This window comes from Brienomyrus brachyistius, unplaced genomic scaffold (assembly GCF_023856365.1).
Source record: "Brienomyrus brachyistius isolate T26 unplaced genomic scaffold, BBRACH_0.4 scaffold32, whole genome shotgun sequence".
Taxonomy (NCBI): domain Eukaryota; kingdom Metazoa; phylum Chordata; class Actinopteri; order Osteoglossiformes; family Mormyridae; genus Brienomyrus; species Brienomyrus brachyistius.
In genome coordinates, this window is record NW_026042307.1 from 350136 (window position 1) to 374355 (window position 24220).

Genomic DNA, 24220 nt, shown 5'->3' on the forward strand with positions numbered 1-24220 from the left:
AAACCCTGGAAACCTTGTTATGGTACATGGCATTATGGGTTCTATGAAATGCCAGGATATTTGAAATCAAAATTTTGCTGCCTGCGCCAGGAAACTGGGCCGTCACTGGATCTTCCAGCAGAACAATTATCCTAAGAACATGACCAAATAATTTTTTATTTTTTTTTTAAATTGTAATGCCCGGCTTGTACGATCCTCGTCTGTGCCACGTCCCCCTGATTATCCATGTGTGCTTCCCTAATTGTACCCAGCTGTACTCTGTTGTTTTGCCAAGTCTTGTCTATTTCAGTCCACATCTTGCCCTGCTTTTTGTCCGTCATTGATTTTAGCCTGCTGTTAGTCAATGTTATTCGATATGAGTGCTGTTGTTCCGTCCTGCCCTGCCCATAGCCGTCTTCCCAGTAATAAATCCCCGTTTTTCTGACTTTTGCCTCCCTGCCTCGTCCTTCCCTGCCTCCTGCCCGCCTGCTTGCCCACCGAAACCTGTGCAACTCTGATAGAATGACGGACCCAAAAGCGAAGAGAGCACCTACCGTGACCAAGGAGAAGTACCTCAGTCTTGTTGACCAGGTGCTATATTGGATTGCCCAGCCCGGCATCCGAGAAGATCCCCCGGCGTGGGACCTGGTGAGCCAGAGCTAGGACATCCTAGAGGGTATATCCCTCGAGGAGGACGCGCACCTCGTGGAGGAGGTGGGCAAAAACCTCCGGTGGCTGACCCAGATTCAAGTGTCCGCCTGGGTTACATGTGTGTGGAGTTTGCATGTCCTCCCCATGTCGTCGTGGGGTTTCCTCCGGGTAATCTGGCTTCCCCCCACATTCCAAAAACATGCTGGGGCTAACTGGAGTTGCTAAATTGCCCGTACGTAGGCATGTGTGAGTGAATGGTGTGTGAGCGTGCCCTGGAATGGGCTGGCCCCCCATTCTGGGCTGTTCCCTGCCTCGTGCCCATTGCTTCAGGGATACGCTCCGGACCCCCCGCGACCCAGTAGGATAAGCGGTTTGGAAAATGTGTGGATGGATGTATTGTCCCATTGCACACAGCTACCAAATTAATGTTACCCAGTTGCCGTAACGGTTTAAATTAGTTTACTATAACTGACCAGTTCAAGTTCCGATAGGTCCAGGATTCTCTAAACAATTCAAATCATTCACAGCTTTTCTGAAAGCGGCATTCATTTATGTCCTTAACATAATTGAATTTGAATGTAAATGATGGATGAAATAAATTGATGGTCGTAACAGTCTTATATGCAGCACTGACACTTCACAAAGCAAAAGCGGACAGAAACCAGTTTTATATCTTCCATGTCCAAAATGAGCGCATTTTTCTCATAAAAATTACACTACATCTGTGCTGACTGTGGTACTGTTGCTTTATATCATTTAGGTAGTTTTTCCCAAGAAAAGGTCTGATTAGTTTTATTGATTTACCATATAACCAACTTTAGCCAACTTTATCTTTAAAAGATTAAAATGTGATTAATGTGGCTTTGGATGTATCTGTCAAATAGCTTACAGGTGACCGTATTGTGTGTATGATGTAGGGGTCAATGTGTTTTCCACCTTACAGTAGGTGAAGCAGTCACTGAATTTTTTTGCGCTGAATATACCTTCTTTTAACCGTTTGTCTTTTTTTTATATATTTTTGTTGCGGGGAGGAATCGTGTGCCCAACGAACAAGATTTGGATTTACAGTCCTCTTCGTAGGTATGTCTGAAATTGGAAGTTAAAGGTTCGTAAGTAGAGGAGCGTCAAGCATAGTAAGAATATTGCGACAGAATTGTCTTGTATTTTGTCAATGCAAATCTTTCATATTACTATTTTTTACTAATTTGGCTCTCCTCTGCAATCTTGCTGTAACAATGTGTGCAATGCATGTTAACCTTGAAAAGAGATTAGTTTTACTGTATTTTAGTGGGTAAGTAGGACATCCATCCATCCATCAATCCATTATCCAAACCGCTTATCCTACTGGGTCGCGGGGGGTCCGGAGCCTATCCTGGAAGCAATGGGCACGAGGCAGGGAACAACCCAGGATGGGGGCCAGCCCATCGCAGGGTAAGTAGGACATAAGTATACTTTAAATGCATACAATACATTTGCTTAATGTTAGCCTTTAAAATCAAGTTAGTTTCACCATATTCTACTGGGTATGAAGGGCATGATGGATTTACTTTAAAGGTAAACAATAAGTTTGGAAACGTTTGCATAAAAAAAAAGTTAGATTTACAGTTATTAATCAGCTATTGTGGACGTGATGGAATTACTTCACCGTTACACACTAAATTTATATTGCAATAATTCTAAACATCATGCTGGATCAAAGTTAATTTATTAAGCAGTACTGATGTGAAAGAAACATTTTAGCTTGACCTGCAAGCAGTAGGTAAAGCAAAGGATAAAAATCGTTAGAATTCCATATTTTGTTCAAGTGGAATCGATGTACATATTATAATCAAGTAAATTCAAAGAGCTTTTCTTTCAGTGTATATTTATTAACATAGGTTACAAACTGACACCGCTAACTGATTTGAAAGCTGCCGTACGATGAATAGAAGTACAGTCCACTTCAGATATAGACTGAAGGACACTAAGGATGCGACAAAACCTAAAAAGGTCAAACAGCTGAGTGGGAGTCTGTGATTAGGGAGCTTTAGGCTTTATACCACCTTAGGAAGCACAGAACCCCGAAGAAGCACGACTGAGGATAAAATGATCCCACTCACTTTAGAGTTGATGTTCAGATTATTTCCCCTTCTAGTAACATTGAAATCTATTATTTTTAATAATCACAGATGCCAAGTGCAGATTTGAGGGAGCTCCTATGACTGCTAAAACACTTGGGAAAACATTTCACACTCAGCTAAAACACCCGGCTAGAGTTCACACGTGAACAATAAAAATGCCTGGGCAGCTCACATCAACACAAGGGCCATGAACACCAAAATCACATGCGATTCCTCCTAAATGACACAAACACACAAGAAAAAAAAAATCAATTCATATCAAACAATTTTAAAATTAACTAGTCGGGGGAAGACAGCACAATCCCCCGAAAACAAAACCCACAACACAAACAATAATCCAACTCCTAGAAGGAACCACAAACCTCTCCTGTGGCGCCTGGAATCCACGCTGCTGCCACCAATCGCGGACCAGCGTCGTTAGTTTCCCAACTCGGCGCACCCCACCAGTTTGTCTCACAACGCAATAATTTTCCCCCAGCGCACGCGCTTTCACATCTGGCAGCTGCATCATGGACTCCAAGCACCACCGAGCATGAGAGGGGGGCTCCTTACTCCTTCGCTGACAATTTATGTTGTTCATACTTCCGCCTCACAGGTGTTTCCTATTAACCCTTATCACCATCAAAATCCCCGCCTACACTTCACCTTGTGCCCCAAACATCAGCACTCAGGACGATGCTGTCGAATAAATCCCTTATTTGAACCGTATAAGGAAGGGTAATAATCAATCTTACGCAAAATGTTTTGTTTCAATCCATTACTTCCGTTGACTATCTGGTAGAGATCTAGTAAATAGTAATCATTACCTGGTAGTCTGATTACCTCCTCTCCAATACGGAACAAAGCACTTTACTTGAGGGGGCATAAAAAATGTAGTATTATGCTATTACTCATGTATTAATTAAACACAACCTAAGTCTAAGTAGGCCTACATACCAATATCACATTCGTTCATCATTAATGAATCGAGTTACTGTATTTGTTACTCTATCTGCTAGTTCAGTCAATCTTTGTGAAGTAGTGAAAGAACAAGTAATGAATCACACAAGATAAATACTGATCTCATGCTTGTATCATAATGATACACCTTTACCGTTTGTCAGGACAGGCAACAGTGTACAAGTACAGACACATCCATAAAAACACAAACGGGGCATTTACTGAACAAATAAGCAAAATCAAACATGACAAACAGGCAGACAAAAGATAACAGTCAAAACAGGGCAACTCACCGGGAGAGCAGGTAAATCCAAAGCAACCAGTCCAGTAAGGGTAATCTAGCAAAATCCAAAAGGAGAGTCCACAGGAAAATTCCAGCAAAGAGAAATCTAGACAGTAATATAATGAACAGAGAATTTGGAGAAGCTAGGAAGTATGCCAGCGGTGCGTTTAGTCAGCGCTGACTAAAATATCCTGTTCAACTTCTGCCTCAGATTTGTGAAATGCTGTGTGGCAAGTGCATGTCACACTGACTATTCTGACAATAAAGAAGCCAACTTCATCTTGGTAATTAACCATCTGGTTTCTTCGACTTTCACTCAGGAGAAAAGCAGTCTTTAATCTGGAAATAATCTCACATTCACTTCGAGAATTATCGCCATCGACTGATATGATTTTTATTTTTGTTATCGTGATAAAATCATTTTTGGTCGTATCACCCAGCCTTAGCTCAACTTCATCTCAACCTAACGTTCAGTTTTATTGGAAAATACAGTTAAAGCTGTTATTTAAACGTCCTCTTTTTCTTAAGTGATGAACACTCATAGATTTGGAGGAGGGGGGGCGGAAGGACAGGACCCCTCCATTGTTGAGATGTGGAATAGTTCCCCTCAATAATATCATATATACTATAATGTAATGTTGACAAAAACACTTATGATTAATGTAACTCATTACAAAATTTTACGTTTCTATTTCCTGACAGTTTTTACCTTCAGAACGCCTACCCTCCATTAAAATTGTTTAGTCTAAACTCCCATGCCGGCTGACGCTCACTTCCAGACCTGTGAGCAAAGGGACAACAAGGGAGTGGTCTGCAATAATGTGAACATAATACATTGAAGACCTATCACAACCAACAGTTAATCAATAAAAGACCGTGTGAAATTGAATTTAATCGTCTCATGTCGATCAATTTTCATAAAGATAATCTTGTCATTTGTGCAGATTGCAATTAGCTTTGTTAGCTAATAGCACATTATTCACTACTGCGACACAATACGTAAAATTTCGTAATACTTCATATTTATATAATGTTATTTTTTTCCGAGAACTTGACGCAGTAAGAGTAAAATACATTATAGAGATGTAGGCTGAAACTGTTGATTTCATATTTTCTGTAATACAAAACAACAGCACACGTTGGTTATGTGTTTATATGTTGGTTTTTATAATTTAAATCTAAGACATTAAAATGGTGAACATGTTAGTACGTTAATTAACGGTTCACCCATGCCCGAATTGCGTAACGTGAATTTTGATGCGCACATTGATAAATAAATGTTCTATAGAAGAGTATTCTGCTTTCTTTGTAACCAAGTCCATGTTAACTTTAAGATCGCTCAGACAATGTTAAATGCTAAGGCGCCAAAGAACAAATATTTTGCACGAGTACAGAGTATTTTGCACTGAAATATTAAACGCTGGATAGGAAATATAAGGAAATCATGGGTGTATACACTGCACAATGTATTGGTGGTTGCCAGTCAATTTAGGGAAATTGTGGAAAGGTTACAATTAAATAACAGATAACAAGAAGTGATTAAAATTTCTAAGCAGTGGCAAAAATTCATTCCCAACGGACGTTATATATGCTAATGTAACAGGTTATTATTTTACTTTTAATTCATAATTATACAAGATTCTGTTTTCCTTTTTCTGTTTAACCTGATGGGTACAATATCCTTTAAACCTTCCCATGATGCACTTGTCCTGCATCGCCCCGCCCTCTGTCTTTTCCCCTTTATAAGGGTCTCGACCTCATTTCCTCTTCCTTTTGGTGTATTTCACACGCGGGAGGAGTTGAGTATCTAGTGGCGGGGTCTCCCGAGTTAATAAATCAGTTGTTGTATAATTATTTGATTTATCATTCATCAAGTACGGAATAGAAAACATGTCTATACATAAGTATATACATTGTTTTACTTTCTGCAGAGAGAACGAGAGGGCCAGAGCATATGAAGTTTACCCCTATCCTTATTGTTCCCAACAGGTATGTTTTCATTTGTATTAGATTTGCATTATTTTCTGTATCATTTCCGATTTATGTTTAGTTTCAATAATTTGCGCGTTTTTCCTCTGGCGCGCTGGCGGCCCTTTGGTGTATTGCACACGCGGGAAGAGAGAGAGCGAGAGGGCCAGAGCATATGAAGTTTACCCCTTTCCTTATTGTTCCCAACAGGAATATTCGGGAACGACAACGGCGTCTTTAATATCCCTTCCTCCTGCACCCCACACACACACACCTGATAACACCCTAAAACAACGCAGAGTGTGGGCAGGGACTGACCGGTTACATCTGGTGCCGTGACCCGGATCGTGTGTGAGAGCCAGTGCGAGGAAGGCGGACGGAAAGCAACGCTGCAAGAGCTGGCTGTTAGGGACTGATCAGGGCTGATCCCCCTCCTTTCCAACTGGAGAACCCTTTCCCATTCCTACTTGTTAATATTGGATCTGGGGTCAGCATTCTGGCAGTCCATGGCAGAGACAATTTTAGACGTGTCACTGGAACAAGGTGAGCTAGGCTCTGATGATAATTTTCAAATCTTCTAAAGCTAATATTGATAATATTGATTAACAGTTTGAAACTGTCTGGCTTTCAGTCTTGGTGGAGGAACGTTCCATGGACTCTGCTGTCTGCTAACGGGTTGCTCCACATTTGAGGAAGCACTGGAGATGACAGCACACGGGTGGACCAGCTTGTGCAGGACATTTATGGGGGAGACTATGAGAGGTTTGGTCTCCCAGGCTGGACTGTGGCCTCCAGGTAGGATGTAGTCATATAATATTTAAGTCAGCCTAGAATGACCTGCATCCCCGGTCCTGAATCAAGGCTTAAAATTGTGCTTAAACAATGTAATACTGTAAAAAGTCAATAGCAAGGAAGAATGTCTGGAGGTGGTGGGTGCTGAGTAATTTGAAAAGCAGCTGGCATGCAGTAACCCTCAGTCATGTTTAAATCTAGAATTTAATGATCAGTGTTGACACACCACTGCACAACAACGGGATGTGTCCTCTTCATTTAACCCATATGTGACAATGTGACATAGCAGGGGGCAGTTAATTCAGTGCCCGGGGAGCAGTGCTTGGGGGCGGTACCTTGCTCAGGGTACCTCAGTGGTGCCTTGTTGGTCGGGGATTCAAACCTGCAATCTTTCAATTACAAGTGCACTTCCCTAACCATTAAGCCACCACTGCCCAGAGGTGTCAGCCATAATCTGCATGATACCTGATGCTGCAGGAATAACCAAGACATGTCAGAGAAGAAAAAAATAGGGTTTATTTATTATGGATAAATTATTTATCTTTGTTTCAGTTTTGGAAACATGATTTCGAAGGAGCAGCGTGATTCAGTATCAAAAGAAGATCTGGCCAGAGCAGCATTAGTTGCCGTCACCAATAACATTGGCTCCATCACCAGGATGTGTGCCCGGAATGAGGTAAACATTTGTCAGGACTTACACACACCATGCCTGTGTGCTCTGTTCATATATGATTCACATACGTGATGCAGAATGGGACGAACCACATTACTAAAGGAATTTGCCATTATGTTGAGCAAATCCATAGCAATAACAGACAGAATTCTGGCTTTTCCCTAATAAACAGCGTTGCCCTCTATTCTGTCAAGATATTAAAAGTTTCTTACAGTTTTTTATGTCTAACAAGCATCAGAATGCAGTTACTCTCTAGTGTCTCCCATGATTTAAAACCCAAATTCCAATAGTAGTAAAAGCTTTTCCTTCATGCTGTTCAGTGACCACCGGGGCAACAAGTATATTTTTGTTTTAAATGGGAGAATTTGTTTGAAACTGTTTGCTAACTGCTTTCTTTATTCTTTAAAGAACATAGAGAGAGTGGTGTTCGTGGGCAACTTCCTGAGAGGCAACATGCTGTCCATGAAGCTGCTGACATACTCTATGGAGTACTGGTCTGCTGGACAAGTTAAAGCGCTGTTTCTTCAGCATGAGGTATGAGTCATTTTAACCTCAAGCCTCCCTTGACGTCTTGTAATAGGTAATGAATGTTAATGGCTGCTAGCTTATGAACTTTTCCTATAAGCTGCTAAAGAATCAGCCATTTTGTTGATGTGGTTGATGCACAGTTTTTATTTCCGTTATTTATGATTTTTCTCATAAAGCAGTTATTTATTTGCTATGAGCACCACAAAATGAATGTATACTGTTTATAATGTGCATAATGGTTTTAATTTTTTTACAGGGCTACTGTGGCGCTGTTGGTTCACTGCTGGAACTGTTAATCCTCCTGAGCCCAGAAGTTTAACCAGAGTCACATGAAATTCTACCGCCCTCCTGTACTTCTGTAACTACATCTTTGCCATGTGATCAGGTAGTGTACTCTATGGTCTAATTCAGATACTATGCATTCTGCTTTCATTTTTGTCTTCTAACTAAGCTTTTCTTTCTAGCGTTGGTAATGGAGAAGAAGAGAATCAGATCCAAGAATTTTGTTTTATAATAAAAACCTTTAAAATATTTATGAGAGTGTGTTGTACCACTTATTCCTGAATAAACTAAGCTTATTTCTTGAAGGAAGATTAGTGCTAGTTCAGGGGGGTATTCTATGAAAGTAGCTAAAGAAGGCCAGACTCCACTGAAAAAGTGAGACTCAAACTAGCGCCATCTCCCAGTTAAAGCCTGATGTCGTTCCATTAACGTAGAACGAGACTTTTCTAATAAACTTAGATTGCTTATCTATGTGACTTGGCAGTGGTCTAGAAAATACAATTTAAGCCTGTGTGTAATTCCCATATCTTCAAAGACTGTAGGTTAACTTTTTTTTGTTTTACGTGTGCTTTGCTTTTTGTTATTCTGTAGATTTTAAGTATTTGCAAATATTTTAAATTGTTCCTTGAATGTTTGGTGAAACATTACAAAATGCTCCTCTTGAGAAAGGCATGTTTTTTTTTTCTTGATTGCCATTTCTTGTGCCATTCACAGCTGGTGAACACCGTATGTGGTGAAGTATCCAAACCAGCACAGTTGCTACCGTCGACTGCACTGTATTATTTTAGTTATTTTAAAGAATGGCAGCAACTCACTTTAAGAATGTACTGTTTGATAATTAATTTACCCGTCTTTTTCTAAATTCTTATTCTCCTTGTGTTGCTTACTGTTTTAACTAGTTTCCACTCCTGATGTTCTGCTTCTATGTTATGCAAAATAATATAAAATGGAAAACACACAACTTTTGGTAATGAGCTTAGCAATCAGGATTGCTTAAATACTTAAAGAACTAGTTTATCAAACATTTCTTAATTCAGGGTTAGGATTAGTCAGATACAATTGCAAAGCTTAACAAACAACTATGTTAATCTGTTGTAATATATGGTGGCTTTAAATGTATTCATCAAATTCAAAAGTAGTTACGACAGTAAATATTAATATGACACTAAAATATTATCATGACTAGCTATGCTGAAATGTACTGGTAAGCACTGTTACTAAGAATAATTATTTGGTTACTGCTTTCTTGAATTGAAATGTGTATTCACTGCTACAAAGCTGCAAATGGTTATCCTTAATATTTGACCTCTTTGGTGGTTAAAGTTTTAATCACATAGATTGACTGCCTGGAACATCACCATTAAGTTCCTAAATTAATTAGTTAAGTACTTAGAAATAATACTTTTGTTGTAAAATACAGGAAATCCCCAGGTTAGAATGTCCGACTTACAGACGACTTGTTGATACAAACGGACTGCCATAAAGCCTATTGCATTCAAAATTCGGGTTAAACACAATGGTTCGTAATAACGAATGCATGCACTGCTTTTTGTCGATCAAGAAAACATTGCATGGGTTCAGTAGTTCAGCGGCAAGAGGACCACTACAGTATGTAGTTATTACTGTATAATTATACTTTGCCACTTGGCAAACTATATTGTATAACTGTATAATGTACTGTTATTTTTCCAACTTACCTATTAATTCGACTTAAAGACTGACTTAATGGATGTCGTTCATAACCTAGAGACTGCCTTTATATTAAAACTCACTGTAGACCATCAGAATAATTATTTATTTGAAACCAATTAGGTCTCAGTTTGAGATGGAGTTATTTGTTGACCTTTGAGATGCAGGACCCTTTAATGGAAGTCATGACCATCGGTGTTAAGATTTTGCTTCAGTGATGTCATACTGAAGGACCTGCATGAATGTGTGATTCTATGGAACAGTCACAGGTAATAGATGTGTCACGCCCGGCTCGTCCGATCCTCGTGTGTGCCACGCCCCCTGATTATCCATGTGTGCTTCCCCGATTGTGCCCAGCTGTTTCCTATTATTTTCGCCCTGTCTTGTGTATATCAGTCCGTGTCTTCCTCAGTTGAGTGTCCGTCATTAACGTTGTGATGTCCTGTTATGGTCGTAGCCATCTCCCCTTTAAGAAATCCCCGGTTTTCCCCGTATTGTGCCTGTCTGCCTCATCCTTCCCCGCTTCCTGCCTGCCCGTCCTTACCCACAGTTCATAACAGATGGGTGATGGATCATTTTCCTGTAGCCATTTTTATTTTATTTGTAATTTAAATGTAAATGAATGCTATTATACAAATCAATTCTTCATTCTATATTTGGCTCCATAGACTGAATTTACCATTGGATGTACAGAACTGGGTACTTTCTCTTAGTTAAACCAGTAAATGAATGGATGTGGTGATATAAACATCCAGGAGTACTTAGACTTTGTTATGCAGCAGAGTCAACTACAGAAGCCAGGGAATTGTCAGTCTGTATCAGAACTGTACATACGTTGCAAAAGAAATTGCTCGGCTGTAATTGTCCTGATTGCTGAAAAATCTAAAATTGTACATAAGTGAATGAAATAATGTCTCGAGTATGGAGATTAACTTGTGCAATCCACGATTTAGGTTTTGCTGGATAAACTCATATCTGACCTAAATTGTCACAAAGAAAGTGAAGTTGAAATGTAATATAATACATAGGAAAAAATATACTTTTTTAGTATGGAAAATAAACAAACATTCTAAATTTCAAGTACTCTTCATTTGGATTTTTTTTTTAATTTTCATGAAATACCTTTTTCACATCTCAAGATTTAATGAAACTGTTCAAATGCGTGTTGCGTCTCCATACAATAAGACAGAAACTAAACATGTGGTTCTCAAATTTATGAATGGGCCTGCGTTATATTACAATATGAGTGTGTGTAGATGCGTAGCATAAGTATACCATCAATGGGTCCACCGGTACATCTGAATGCATGCACTCTGCTGATCTAGGCAGTGCTACAGTGATCTAAGGCACACACCTCTTCATACCCAGTACAGATGAATGTGTGCATACTGCTGTTTTATGCAGTGCTGCAGTGGCCTAAGGCCCACAACTATCCACACCCAGTGCAAGTGAATGCATGTACATTGCTCACCAAGGCAGTGTTGCAGTGGTCTAAGGCACACACCTTGATGGACTAAGGTCGGGTTTGAAAAGTCTCAAGTTCCAGAGCAGTGAGCTTCTTTTCAGAATGGGCACAGGACAGGGACCCGCAAAGTAGCATCCTGCTACAGTGCAGTCAAAAACTAAAGGGCTGAAAGACCACCTTTAAATCTGAAGAGTACAAACAGTTACACTACTATATTGTGCCAGTATCATACTGTATGCATATGGACAATATAATAAAAGCACCTTACAAAAAAAATGTAAAATTAAGACATTACCTGACAATTACACATGAGTTGCGGTCGATAATACAGCATCGGAGATAGACTGATTCAACTATTCTTTTTAATTGTAGCCGCATATCTTAGACTACCAGCTGTCTAACATTGCTGTGTCTTACAGTACATTCTGGCAGATCTCCCACAGAAACAGAACTCTCAAAGACAAAAAAGAGGGGCATATACACTCAGTTGACACAGTATATACACACAACCTAAATTTATATTGCCTAAGTTTCTAATCCTTTACGTACAGCACAACGCAACCAGAAAGTATTCACAACACATCACTTTTTCCACATTTTATGTTACAGCCTTATTCCAAAACGGATTAATTTATTCCCCAAAATTGTACACACAACACCCCATAATGAAAAAAGTGAGATTTTTGCAAATTAAAAATAAAAAAAAATCTGAAAAATCACATTATGTACACAAGTATTCACAGCCTTTGCTCAATACTTTGTTGATGCACCTTTGGCAGCAATTACAGCCTCAATGCAATGCAATGCAATTTTATTTATATAGCGCATTATCACAACATTACATTGTCTCAATGCGCTTTACATTTCTGCCACGTAAAGACCCCCCAGTGAGTAAGCCAAAGGCAACGGTGGCAAGGAAAAACTCCCTAAGAGGAAGAAACCTTGGGAGGAACCAGACCCAAAGGGGGGGCCCATCCTCCAGGGGCCGGCAGAAGAGTCAAACAAAACAAGATTATATAATTTAAGCTAATACAGGGGTTGAAATTTCAGTCTCGATGCAGGGGTAGACCGGTTCAGGCACGGGGTGCTTAATGCATGATGGCAAGATCAACAGTGGCACAGGAGCAGGGGAGGAAGGAGAGGCATCCGTGAGCCAAGGGCAGGCAGGCTGGAGGGTAGTTGCCAGAAGTGGAGGTAGTGGTCTTGCAGGCAGCAGAAGCATAAATTCCTCGATGTTATGGTTCTCCAGGCAGCACACCCCAGAAGGGGTGGGGGAGGAAGTAAGAAAATAGTGTATTAGCCAGAGTTGAGGAAACTAGAGGCAGTGCAAGCAAAATGATTGAGTGCAATATTCATCTAGGCTCCGGCAGATCTGGCTATAGCAGCATGAGAAAGAGGGAGAGACAGGCGGGAACACAGGCATGGGGACTCCCTGAACATCAGCACTCTAGTGTAAGGCTAGAGTGACAGCACTGACGCATCAGTTTATCCAAAGCCAAGGACACCGATCCCCACCCAGCTCTTCACCTCATACTGTTAGTCTAACTGGGAGTGAGCGACTAGCTGGAACTAGAACTAGGTTTCCTATACGCTAAACTATACAAGTGCATTTTTAATCTAGACTTGAATAGCGAGAGTGTGCCTGAATCCCGCACATCCGCCGGGAGACCATTCCACAGCTGCGGAGCTCTGTAAGAGAATGCTCTGCAGCCTGCCGTAGTCCTGTCTACTCTAGGAACTAATAGATATCCTGCTCCTTGTGATCGAAGCAGGCGAGAAGGGTTGTAAGGGACCAGAAGATCATTAAGATATTGTGGTGCAAGGCCATTCAGAGCTTTGTAGGTTAATAGCAGTATTTTGTAGTCAATCCTAGATTTGACTGGTAGCCAGTGCAGGGAGGACAGGATAGGGCTAATGTGATCAAATTTTTTAGTTTTTGTGAGAACTCTGGCTGCTGCATTTTGTACTAACTGAAGTTTATGTAGGGATCCAGATGGACAACCCGAAAGGAGGGCATTACAGTAGTCCAATCTGGAAGTTATAAAGGCATGTATTAGTTTCTCTGCATCTTGAAAGGAAAGCATCTTCCGAAGCTTGGCTATGTTCCGTAGATGGTAGAATGCTGTACTGGTAATGCCATTTATGTGAGCACTGAAGCAGAGGTCGGAGTCTACCAGGACACCAAGATCTCTGACCACTGTTTTAAGCTGAGTAGGGAGGCCGCTAGGGTTGGGGTTTACAAACTTATTACGAGCATCCTTAGGACCGATTAAAAGAACCTCAGTTTTTTCTGTATTTAACATGAGGAAATTCCTTGCCATCCAACAACGAATGTCTAGCAGACAGTCGGCTAAAGAAGAGAGCTGGGATGCGTCGCTAGGTTTGACAGATAGATACAATTGTGTATCATCAGCATAACAATGAAAATTAATACCGTAATTTCTAATAATGTTACCAAGTGGTAGCATATATAGATTGAACAGTAGTGGGCCCAACACTGATCCCTGTGGGACACCATATCTTACTTTAGTGGCTTTGGATGACTCATTGTTTACATGGACAAACTGGTAACGATCAGTTAAATAGGAACGAAACCACAGGAGTGCTGTCCCTTTAATGCCAATCAATGTTTCCAGCCGGTCTAGAAGAATATTATGGTCTACAATATCGAATGCTGCAGTTAAATCCAGTAAGAATAATAGCGATATACAGCCACGGTCGGAAGCCATAAGCAAGTCGTTCATGACTTTGACTAAGGCCGTTTCTGTGCTATGATTGGGTCTGAAACCAGACTGATATAGTTCGTTAGCATTATTTTTTTGAAGAAAAGAAGACATCTGGTGAGCAACAACTTTCTCCAGAATTTTAGAAATGAAGGGAAGATTTGAGATGGGTCTATAGTGTCCTAAGTCACTAGGTTCAAGATTTGGCTTCTATAGGATAGGTCTAATAACAGCCATTTTAAAAGATATAGGAACATATCCAAGCCTAAGAGATGAGTTTAACAAGTTTAACAATGTAGTGCTAATCAGTGGTGCGATTTCCTTAAGTAGACTGGTGGGTATTGGGTCAACAAGGCTAGTAGTGGGTTTGCCAGAGGAAATTAACTTAAGGAGTTCTGTCCGCACTACAGGAGAGAAACATTCAAAGGTGTTATCATTAGTACTAATAGCACTAGCACTAACAGAAGATTGGTGGTTGTGTGCAGCTGTGGGCGTGCTAGTGATGGTATGTCTAATAGTAGTTATTTTATTATTAAAAAACGCAATAAAGTCATCACTCCTAAGAGCTTCTGGGACTTGTGAGTTCAACATTGAAGGATTCTTTGTTAACCTAGATACAGATTCAAACAGAAATTTAGGATTGGTTTTGTTCTCTTCTATTAGTTTAGAGAGATACATAGACCTAGCAGTCACTAGTGCTTGTCTATACTTAGACAGGCTCTCTTTCCAGGCAGATCTAAAAACTTCTAGTTTTGTTGACCGCCATTTGCGTTCCAGCTTGCGTGAAGCTTGTTTAAGTTCCCGTGTACGGTCAGAGTACCAAGGGGCAGGTTTCTTATCTCTATGTTTTATTTTCTTGAGTGGCGCTACATGATCAAGAGTGGTACGAAATGATTCCACCATGTTCACGGTTACCTGTTCAAGTTCATTTACACTTGACGCTTCAGAGGTAAGGTTGAAGGACTGTGGGAGCTGATCGAGAAAAGTTGCGGCGGATAATGAGGCTATGGAACGTCTAGTATTGTACCTCTGACCTGGGGCCTTAGGGGGGTTATGTTGTATTTGAAATGTTAAAAGGTAATGATCCGAAAGTAGAGGATTCTGAGGGATAATTGATATGTGTTCTACCATGACACCATGACTAAGGATCAAGTCCAGGGTGTGGTTACAGGCATGAGTCGGCCCAGTTACATTCTGATGTACACCGGCAGAGTCAAGAATGGTAGTAAATGCTTTTGTTAATGGATCACTATCATTTTCCATATGAATATCAAAATCACCAACAATCACAGCCTTGTCGGTAGTAACCACCAAGTTTGTTAGGAAATCTGCAAATTCCTTAAGAAAATTGCTATATGGGCCAGGCGGTCTATACACAATAGCAATGATGATTGGAGGTGTAGAACTACACTTAGATATGCTAGCAAGACTAAGAATAATAATTTCAAACGTGCTAAAGCTATAACCACTATGTTCATGCACTCCTAGGTCGGTCTTAAATATTGCAGCAACCCCGCCACCTTTGCGATTGGGTCGAGGATTATGCTTATAGCTATATTCAGCTGGAGTGGATTCATTTAGTGCCAAGAACTCGTTTGGTTTAAGCCAAGTCTCAGTAAGACATAGGGCACCAAGATTAAAATCAGTAATGATTTCATTTACGAGCAATGTCTTAGGAGCCAGCGATCTAATGTTCAGGAGTCCAAGTTTTAGGTTTACATTACATCTACTATCCAGAAGTGAATTAGGTCTAATTTCTCTAAGGTTTTTAAGACATGCACTACGGTGGAATGAACCCCCACGATTAAAACCGCGGGGAACAGACACAGTCTCAATAATATGAACCCTGGGTGACGACTTTAAGCGACTAGCAGGCGGTCGGTTAAGCCGGTTTGCCTGCCGCCTTGGCTTGGCTCTGGTTAGTCAGCGATCTGCCTTAAGACTATGAGCTATGCTTTTTGACAGGAGATCGGCGCCAGCCCACGAAGGGTGAATACCATCCCTCTTCAAAAGCCAAGGCCTACCCCAGAACGTCCGCCAATGGTCTATATAACCCACACCATTTATCGGGCACCATTCCTCAAGTCTTTTTGAATATGATATCACAAGCTTGGCATAACTATCCTTGGCCAGTGTCGCCCATTCCTCTTTGCAGCACCTTTCAAGGTCATCAGACCAGAGAATTTGGTTTGAGAGTCCTTCAGGTGTCTTTTACTCCAGACTGGCTGCCATGTGCCTTTTACTAAGGAGTGGCTTCCATCTGGCCACTCTACCATTCAGGCCTGATTGGTGGATTGCTGCAGAGATGGTTGTCCTTCTGGAAGGTTCTCTCTCCACAGAGGACCTCTGGAGCTCTGACAGAGTGACCATCAGGTTTTTGGTCACCTCCCTGACTAAGGCCCTTCTCCCCGATAGCTCAGTTTAGATGGCTGGCCAGCCCTTGGAAGAGTCCTTGTGGTTTCGAACTTCTTCCACTTGGATGATGGAGGCCACTGTGCTCTTTGGGACCTTCAAAGCAGCAGAAATTTTTCTGTAACCTTCCCCAGATTTGTGCCTCGAGACAATCCTGTCTCAGAGGTCTACAGGTGATTCCTTTGACTTCATGCTTGGTTTGTGCTCTGACATGCGCTGTCAATTGTGGGACCTTATATAGACAGGTGTGTGCCTTTCCAAATCATGTCCAATCAACCAAATTTACCACAGCTGCAGAAACATCTCAAGGATGATCAGTGGAAACAGGATGCACCTGAGCTCAGTTTTGAGCTTTATTGTTGTCTGTCAAAGGAGTCAGAAAATGCCTAGTATTGGACTGGAGGTGGGTTGGGTTATAGGTGTGCCTGTTATTGGACAGGGAGATCGCGAAGACCAAACTTTGTAAGTTATTTATAAATGAAAGCACTCTGAAACAAGATGACGTTTTAATCAATTATAAGGTCCTTACTATCCTGGAAATGAGTGATTTTAGCTTTTAGAGCTCTTTTGGAGTTAAAATATTGGAAGAAACTTTAAAAAAAAATCCCATGCCTCTTCAACCGTTTTGCTATTTAACTCCATTCAGTTTACAGTTTCTACTTTCAGTCTCATACCATTAAAGTTAGCCTTCCTAACATTGTATACTTTTGTTTTGGGGCTTTGGACAGTAAAATTAACCTTGAATTTAACCATGCTATGATCACTACCATCCACTGGTTCTAAAACCTCTCATTTTCCAATCCTATCCTGGTTATTAGAGAAAACAAGATCAAGAAGGGCTTCTCCCCTGGTAGGAGTATTAAAGAACAATGCTGTACTAATTCCAGCATCTCAAGTTCATTTACAGAAGAGCCAGAGACTGTGTCCCACTGTATCCCAGGTAAATTAAAACCACCCATAACCCATCATTTTTGTTACTCATAACACTTTAAGTCCTGCGATGGGCTGGCCCCCCGTCCTGGGTTGTTCCCTGCCTCGTGCCCATTGCTTCCAGGATAGGCTCCAGACCCCCCGCGACCCAGTAGGATAAGTGGATTGGAAAATGGATGGATGGATAACACTTTGTGGATGCAATATAATAATTAATAACTATTACAGACAAAAACAATTTGAAAATCCATTGTTCCCTGTAGTACACTGATTAAAGCACACTTCACTAGATATGCCTGTCTTGTCCCATTACACATTATACGGGTACATTCCAACATTCAAAAATTAATTAAAATTCGTACGTAAAGCAATCTGGGAAACAAAGGGGTGTGCAATAGTCGCCATGAGCACAAAATGCTAACCCTCCATGTCGATCATTACAGCTTGAAAGGACCTATTATATTAGCTATTCACACGATTTTGCTCAAATCACGAAATGGTTTGAAGCGCAAAAATAATCGGTGTGCATCCTTGTCTGTGTGCTGGACATCACAATTCTGTGATTAAAAACGCCCCACATTACTTCCGTTAAAACTGAATATCACATGTGAGGCTAACTTAACAATGGTTTGAGATTACCTCATTTTGCCACGCAAAGTCCGTACACAATTTTGAACCTTTTCGATTAGTTTAGACTTTATTCTTGAAAAATTGCAGGTTTTTTTTGTCGTAAATTCATGACTTTATTCTCGAATTATTATGAGTTTTTTTTTTAGTAAATTACGACTTTATTCTCGAATTATTATTACTTTATTCTGGCGAATTACAACATTAATCTTGAAAGTTCCAACTTTATTCTCCAGGTTTTATGTTATTATTAATAGTGGCCTTAAAACTCCGTTGTAAGGTTTCATGTCGTTGATCATAAAGAATAATAAAAAAAAAAGTTCACGCAACAGGGCGCGAAAAAGCATTGCTGACCGCAAAGACTCAAGGGATTTTTCCAAAGAAACTCGTCCCTTTTTTGAAGTGAGGCTGCATTTTTGAGAAATTATTTATTATGGTACGTGTAACACTTAACTAAATCAGTAAATGGTTTGCATTTATTTGGCTTGGTTTTCACATGGAGTTCAAATAGATCTGCTAAGTGCAGCATTAAACGTTCTAAATGTACACAAAACGGTAAATTAAGCATAGTTCTCAGTTTCTTACGTTGCATTAATAAATCCATTAAAACTCGGTGGGTTTTGTTTTTCACACTGCTACCAAATTAATGTTACCTAGTTGCCATAAAGGTTTAAATTAGTTTGCTATAACTGACCCGTTCAAGTTCCGATATATCCGGGATTGTCTTAATTCAAATCATTCGTAGCTTTTCTGAAAGCGGCATTTATTTATGTCCTTAACATAATTGATTTTGAATGATGGATGAAATAACTTGACGGTTGTAACAGTCGCATATGCAGCACTGACCCTTCGCAAAGCAAAAGCTTCCATGTCCAAAATAAGCGCGTTTTTCAAATACAAATTACGCTACGGCGATCTGTGCTGACTCATGTTGCTTTATATCATTTAGGTAGTTTTTCCCAAGAAAAGGTCTGATTATTTATATTGATTTATAATAAAACCCACTTTAGCCAACTGTCACTATCGCCGTAACATGGGTGATCGCTCGGGCAGGCGAGCGGGCGGAAAAGCAGGCAGGCAGGATCGGGGGAAAACGAGGGTTTAATCAGGAACGGGGAGCAGGAAACACCAGACATCGACTAACATCAATGACAGACAATGAACTCTGGCACGACATGGACTCAAATAGACAGAACTGGGCGAAAATAAGTGGACACAGCTGGGCACGATCGGGGAAGCACACGTAAATAATCAGGGGGGCGTGGCACACACGAGGATCGTAGGAGCTGGGCGTGACACCAACTTTATGTTTAAAAGATTAAAATGTGATTAATATGGCTTTGAATGTGTCTGTCAAGTAGCTTACAGGTGACCATATTGTGTGTATGATGTAGAAGTCAATGTGTTTTTTCCCCCTTAGGTGAGGCAGTCACTGATAATTTCTTGATAATATCTCTCTTGGGCTGAATATACCTTCAAAGGTTCGGTAAAGGAAAGTACTGTTTTAGCTGTTTGTCTTTTTTATGTTTTCGATGACAATTGTGTGATATTGGATGTTCTTTGTTTCATTTACAGTTTTGGTAATGTGGGTGTGTAAGGCTTGCACACAAAGCTTGCCAAGTAGGTCCAAACTTCACCATTACTATGAGTTAAAACACCCACATTTTGGAAGCACATACTGTACCCTTTTAGGACAAACTGAGGAGAGTCTTGAGGCCATGCGAAAAGCTCTTCTGTTATATGTAAAGAAGAGGAACAACAGAGAAGCTGTTGGCACTGTGCACTTGTGCTTATGAAAAAATAAATGTTTTCTAGATGCAATGAGTATGCTATTTGGACAGAGACAGAGGACATTACATTATTTAAATGCATTATTAAACAGTTATGCAGTATTATAATGTACTAATATGTTTCATTGTGCACTGTAAACCCCAACAGTTCTACCAACTCATAAACATTATGGGTATAGCAATCAAAACCTGTCTTTTAGTTAACCCAACAATAAACTTTTGCATGTTTATAGTAAGCCATACTGTATTCATTTTACCTGAATATATGTTTTTGAGTTAACATTTCTCACTACTATTTTTTTTTTATAAAGTATTTAACATGTGGCCCATGTCTGTTTTGTGACATGTGGGCCACATTTGTCTAATCACAAGTAGTCCACTTTCGGCATGTATCCATTTGCCGATGCCGGAACCGGGCCAGCAATGCCACACATTTGCCAGAAGTGGCCCACATCCGCATGGTATCTGGGTTTGGTGCTATTCCATCAGGGATATGTGCATTATATAAACAGCAGCCACAATTAAATAACACACAACTTCCATCCCTTATTCCAATACACCCTTCTGTTGGTAAGATTTGTTTCTCCTCCTATCCTTTTAAAACTAATAAATCTGTTAAATCTGTATTTCAAAATCATGTGGTCACAGTGCCGTACTGTACAGATTAGTAGATAATATTGAATGGAAGAAAGTTTTGCGTATTCCTGATTGTTATTTAATTGCAAATAAAGTAAATGAAGTGTCACTTAAGCTTATACATAAAATGTACCCAGTAAAATTTATTTTTCTAGATTTAAAAAAAAAAAAAAACATTGATATAGATTGTACATTTTGCAACAATTATCCAGACTGTTGTTCATTTATTTTGGAAATGTCCTTATATAATTTCTTTTGTACCTTACAAATTATAGTTCATTGTTGTGATTTTACATAAATTTGTACGTAATCTGAGAAAGTGGGAAACATACACTATAAATTAAACAGAATTTTTCCTTTTAAAAATGTGAAATACATGTAATTTTTCATTACTGGAGTTATGCGCAAAATGAAAGTTGATTTATTATTTTAGGGATAATTTCTGTAATTTTACAGAGTTTTGCAGGCAGCTTTTTAAAAAAAGAAATTACTGTAAAAAATGACAATTATTTTTTGTAATTTTTTTTTTTTGTGTTGAAAAAACGACCCAAATATCTTTTTCTGTGTATAGGGGGTGGATGTAATGAATTAGAACTACTCACATTACTGAAATTGAGCATACAGTGTTTCAGATACTTGCATTTTAAGTATATTTTTAAGTTGTAACTTAACCTGTTTGAGTCATGTAAGCAATATGCTTCAAAGTTTAGTTAACTTCACTGTCATGAATAGTAATGTTATAAAAACCATATATGGTACAACTGAATACTCAAATGAAATCTGGAAACCAGGGGCCGGTTGCACAAAACACCTTAAGTTTCCCCCTTAAGTATGACGCTTATGGTTTAATATCTCCTTAGCGAAGGGATTTATTTAAGGGTGTTCCAGAGAACCCCTCAAAAGGTTTCCTTAGTTAAGGAAAATCATTAAGGGATTTACAACATTGAAAGACGTTTTACAGCAATAAAATTGTCCCATTTCCATGGAGACATGCTTGCACTTGCAACTGCTTGTGACACCTGTTATTGCCTCACAAAGTAAAAAAAAAAATTGGGGAAAAGAAGACAAGAAAACCAAATTGGTCAGAGGAAGAAAAGATTATACTTTTTGAGGAATACAATAAAACAAAGAACATACTGAAAAGTACATTTGATCCACAAAAAACATAAAACAACAAATGTGGGAGGAAATTGCAATGAAAATTAATTCAAAAAGTCTATTGAAAAGGTGGGTGGGGCGTTATGGTGGTGCAGTGGTTGGCACTGTTGCCTCACACCCTTGGGACCCGGGTTCGAGTCTCCGCCTGGGTCACGTGTGCGGAGTTTGCCCCATGTCCCTGTATGTTCCTCCAGGTACTCTGGTTCCCCCCCACAGTTCAAAAACATGCTGAGGCTAACTTGGAGTTGCTAAATTGCCCATAGGTGTGCATGTGTGAGTGAATGGTGTGTGAGTGTGCCCTGCGATGGGCTGGCCCCCCATCCTGTGTTGTTCCCTGCCTCGTGCCCATTGATTCCGGGATAGGCTCTGGACCCCCCGCGACCCAGTAGGATAAGCGGTTTGGAAAATGGATGGATAGTGAAAAGGTCCATCCAAGAGGTCCAAAAAAATACAAGTTATCTCTTCTGGCCAAAGAAGAGATCACTAATTACAGGAGAGATTGTGACAAAGCTGGCAGGATAACTCTTACCAGTTGACCTTCACTTACAACTTCAGATAGGTTAAATGACTAACATGACTTGAGGGAACTGTTAACATTAGTCTGTGTTGCTGACAGTGAAATGGATCTCTGTACATAAGTTGCTCATTTTCTTTAAACAAGTTGTTATTACACATTAAAGTATTTAAGGTATAGATATAATGTAGACTGTAAGGGTGGGTAACGTTATAGGCCACGGTTAGTTAGTGAGCTCGGCTGAACGTGAAACAGGCTTAACGTTCTATGACACTCACGTATAGACCGCAACCTAATGTGCTAGAAAATAAATAATTGATTATCAGAATTAATTCTATACAAAATGTGATTTTCAAGGTGGAGGTCCACCTCCAAACCCTCTGTTTCGAATGAGGCAGCGATGGTAGCGGACTTGAATGACGCAGCACACTGTTGACTTGTGGACAGGAAATACATCCCTTATTACAGCCTGGAAGGAGCCCATAGAATAAACCCGCAAAGCAAACATTAACTGCAACGCAGCCGGGGGAGCACAGCTTCAGTTTGTGGGGGGTTGATCCAACTGCAGACGGTCGGACAAATTTATAAAGCAAAGTCAATTGCTCATCATTAAGCGTATCTAAGGGGTTCTCCCGGTCACTCTTTTTGGGATGCGTTCATTTTTATTTGTTCTCATAACTTTGGCCATGTTGCAGTTAAGGTACGGTTAGAGGTACCTTATTTTTTTCCCTTAGTATGGTTGCTAAGGATTTTTGTGCAACCATTAAGGGATTCCTTAAGTATAAGAGCAAGACAAGGAGAAAAACTTAAATACTTAGAAAATTATAAGGAAACCTTAAGGAGGAGACTTAAGGGTGTTTTGTGCAACCGACTTTATTTTAAAGAGACCTTTAAGGAAAATCTTAACTGAAAGTGTTTTGTGCAACCAGCCCCTGGCTTCTCATTCACATCTTTGTGCACTATAGTATGACATGCCTTGTTTCCATCTGATTTTTAGAACATTAAATAATTCTGGGCCAGGACAATGTCACCTTTTCTATATAATGAGGTACCTGACCTGTACCGCGAAATTGATATTAGCCTGGCACAGAGAGGTTTAAGGTACTAAAATGGTCCCCCTACAGGCAGAATCGCATCATTGTATTGGGCTGTGAAGCATTTAAGATGGACCGGAAAATCCGGATAAGGAGCTGCGAATAAGGAGCCAACTTCAGCCTCGTGTTTATACTCCACCCCTGCAGCCGCCTGCAGATCTCGCTCCACATCATGTCAGCTGCAGACAGACCTAAGCCCAAGTCGAAGGCACCCCGCTTTTCTGAGTGTAAGCATCCAAGATGTAGTTCAGTGCGCAAACTGTTTAAGGCGTCGCTCCATCACCAAATATGATGTCAGCATCACAGAGACCATCTATGAATGAAGGACATTTTAAATATTTTGCGAGAAATTTAGCAGATAACCTTTAAAACACAAATGGACAATTCCTAGTTTAAAAAAATCTAAAATTTAATACCTCGTAATACCTTTTAATACTTTTTAATGGCCTTAATTTTTGCTTATGTGATTTACTACCTTTTAGCACCCTGGAATTCCATGGAAGATTGGAGTCCAGGTCATCTCAACTGGCATTAGAAGTTCTTCCAATTTGTATGTCAGAGTTCACTAGATGCCCATGGACAGTAAGTGAATGAGGTGAACTAAACTCCTCATGCAAATATCCAGAATGGTGTGTGCCTGTGAGAGCAGGTCTGGCTGCATCATTTTCACCTTCAGAATATTGTCTGGTCAATGTGCTCACACGTTCCGTCTGCATTTTCTTCAGAGGGTTTTGAATAATGGACGATAGCAACACCTATTGTTTTAGGAGAAGACTTTTCTGGTTTTCTGCTTCTTTTCCTAGCCTGTTGAGAGAATCACAATATGTATTCTTCTGTTATGAAAAGCAACACTGATATCCTGAAAACAAGGTTTTAATGCATGCACTACTATAAAAAAGTGCTGAGTGCTTTGAGTCTTCAAATGTGAAACAGAAATGTGAAACAGTCTAAGTTTTATTCATATAAA

At 40.0% G+C, this 24220-nt stretch overlaps 2 protein-coding genes and 1 pseudogene across 16 annotated transcripts in view; 2 read left to right on the top strand and 1 right to left on the bottom strand.

The window, feature by feature from the left end:
* Positions 1 to 24220, bottom strand: part of LOC125721112 (pantothenate kinase 3-like) — a 341923-nt gene that overhangs the window by 306524 nt on the left and 11179 nt on the right. The window lies entirely within an intron of this gene.
* Positions 1 to 24220, top strand: part of LOC125721116 (pantothenate kinase 3-like) — a 355646-nt gene that overhangs the window by 273014 nt on the left and 58412 nt on the right. Inside the window, exon 1 of one of the 6 annotated variants that reach the window (XM_048997103.1) lies at positions 6413 to 6483. The exons of the other annotated variants lie outside the window; for them this stretch is intronic. The gene's annotated coding sequence lies outside the window, so the exon portion shown is untranslated. Of the gene's footprint in view, positions 1 to 6412; positions 6484 to 24220 lie in introns of those variants that run through there. 6 annotated transcript variants of the gene reach the window in all.
* On the top strand, positions 502 to 8252 carry LOC125721079 (pantothenate kinase 2, mitochondrial-like; annotated as a pseudogene).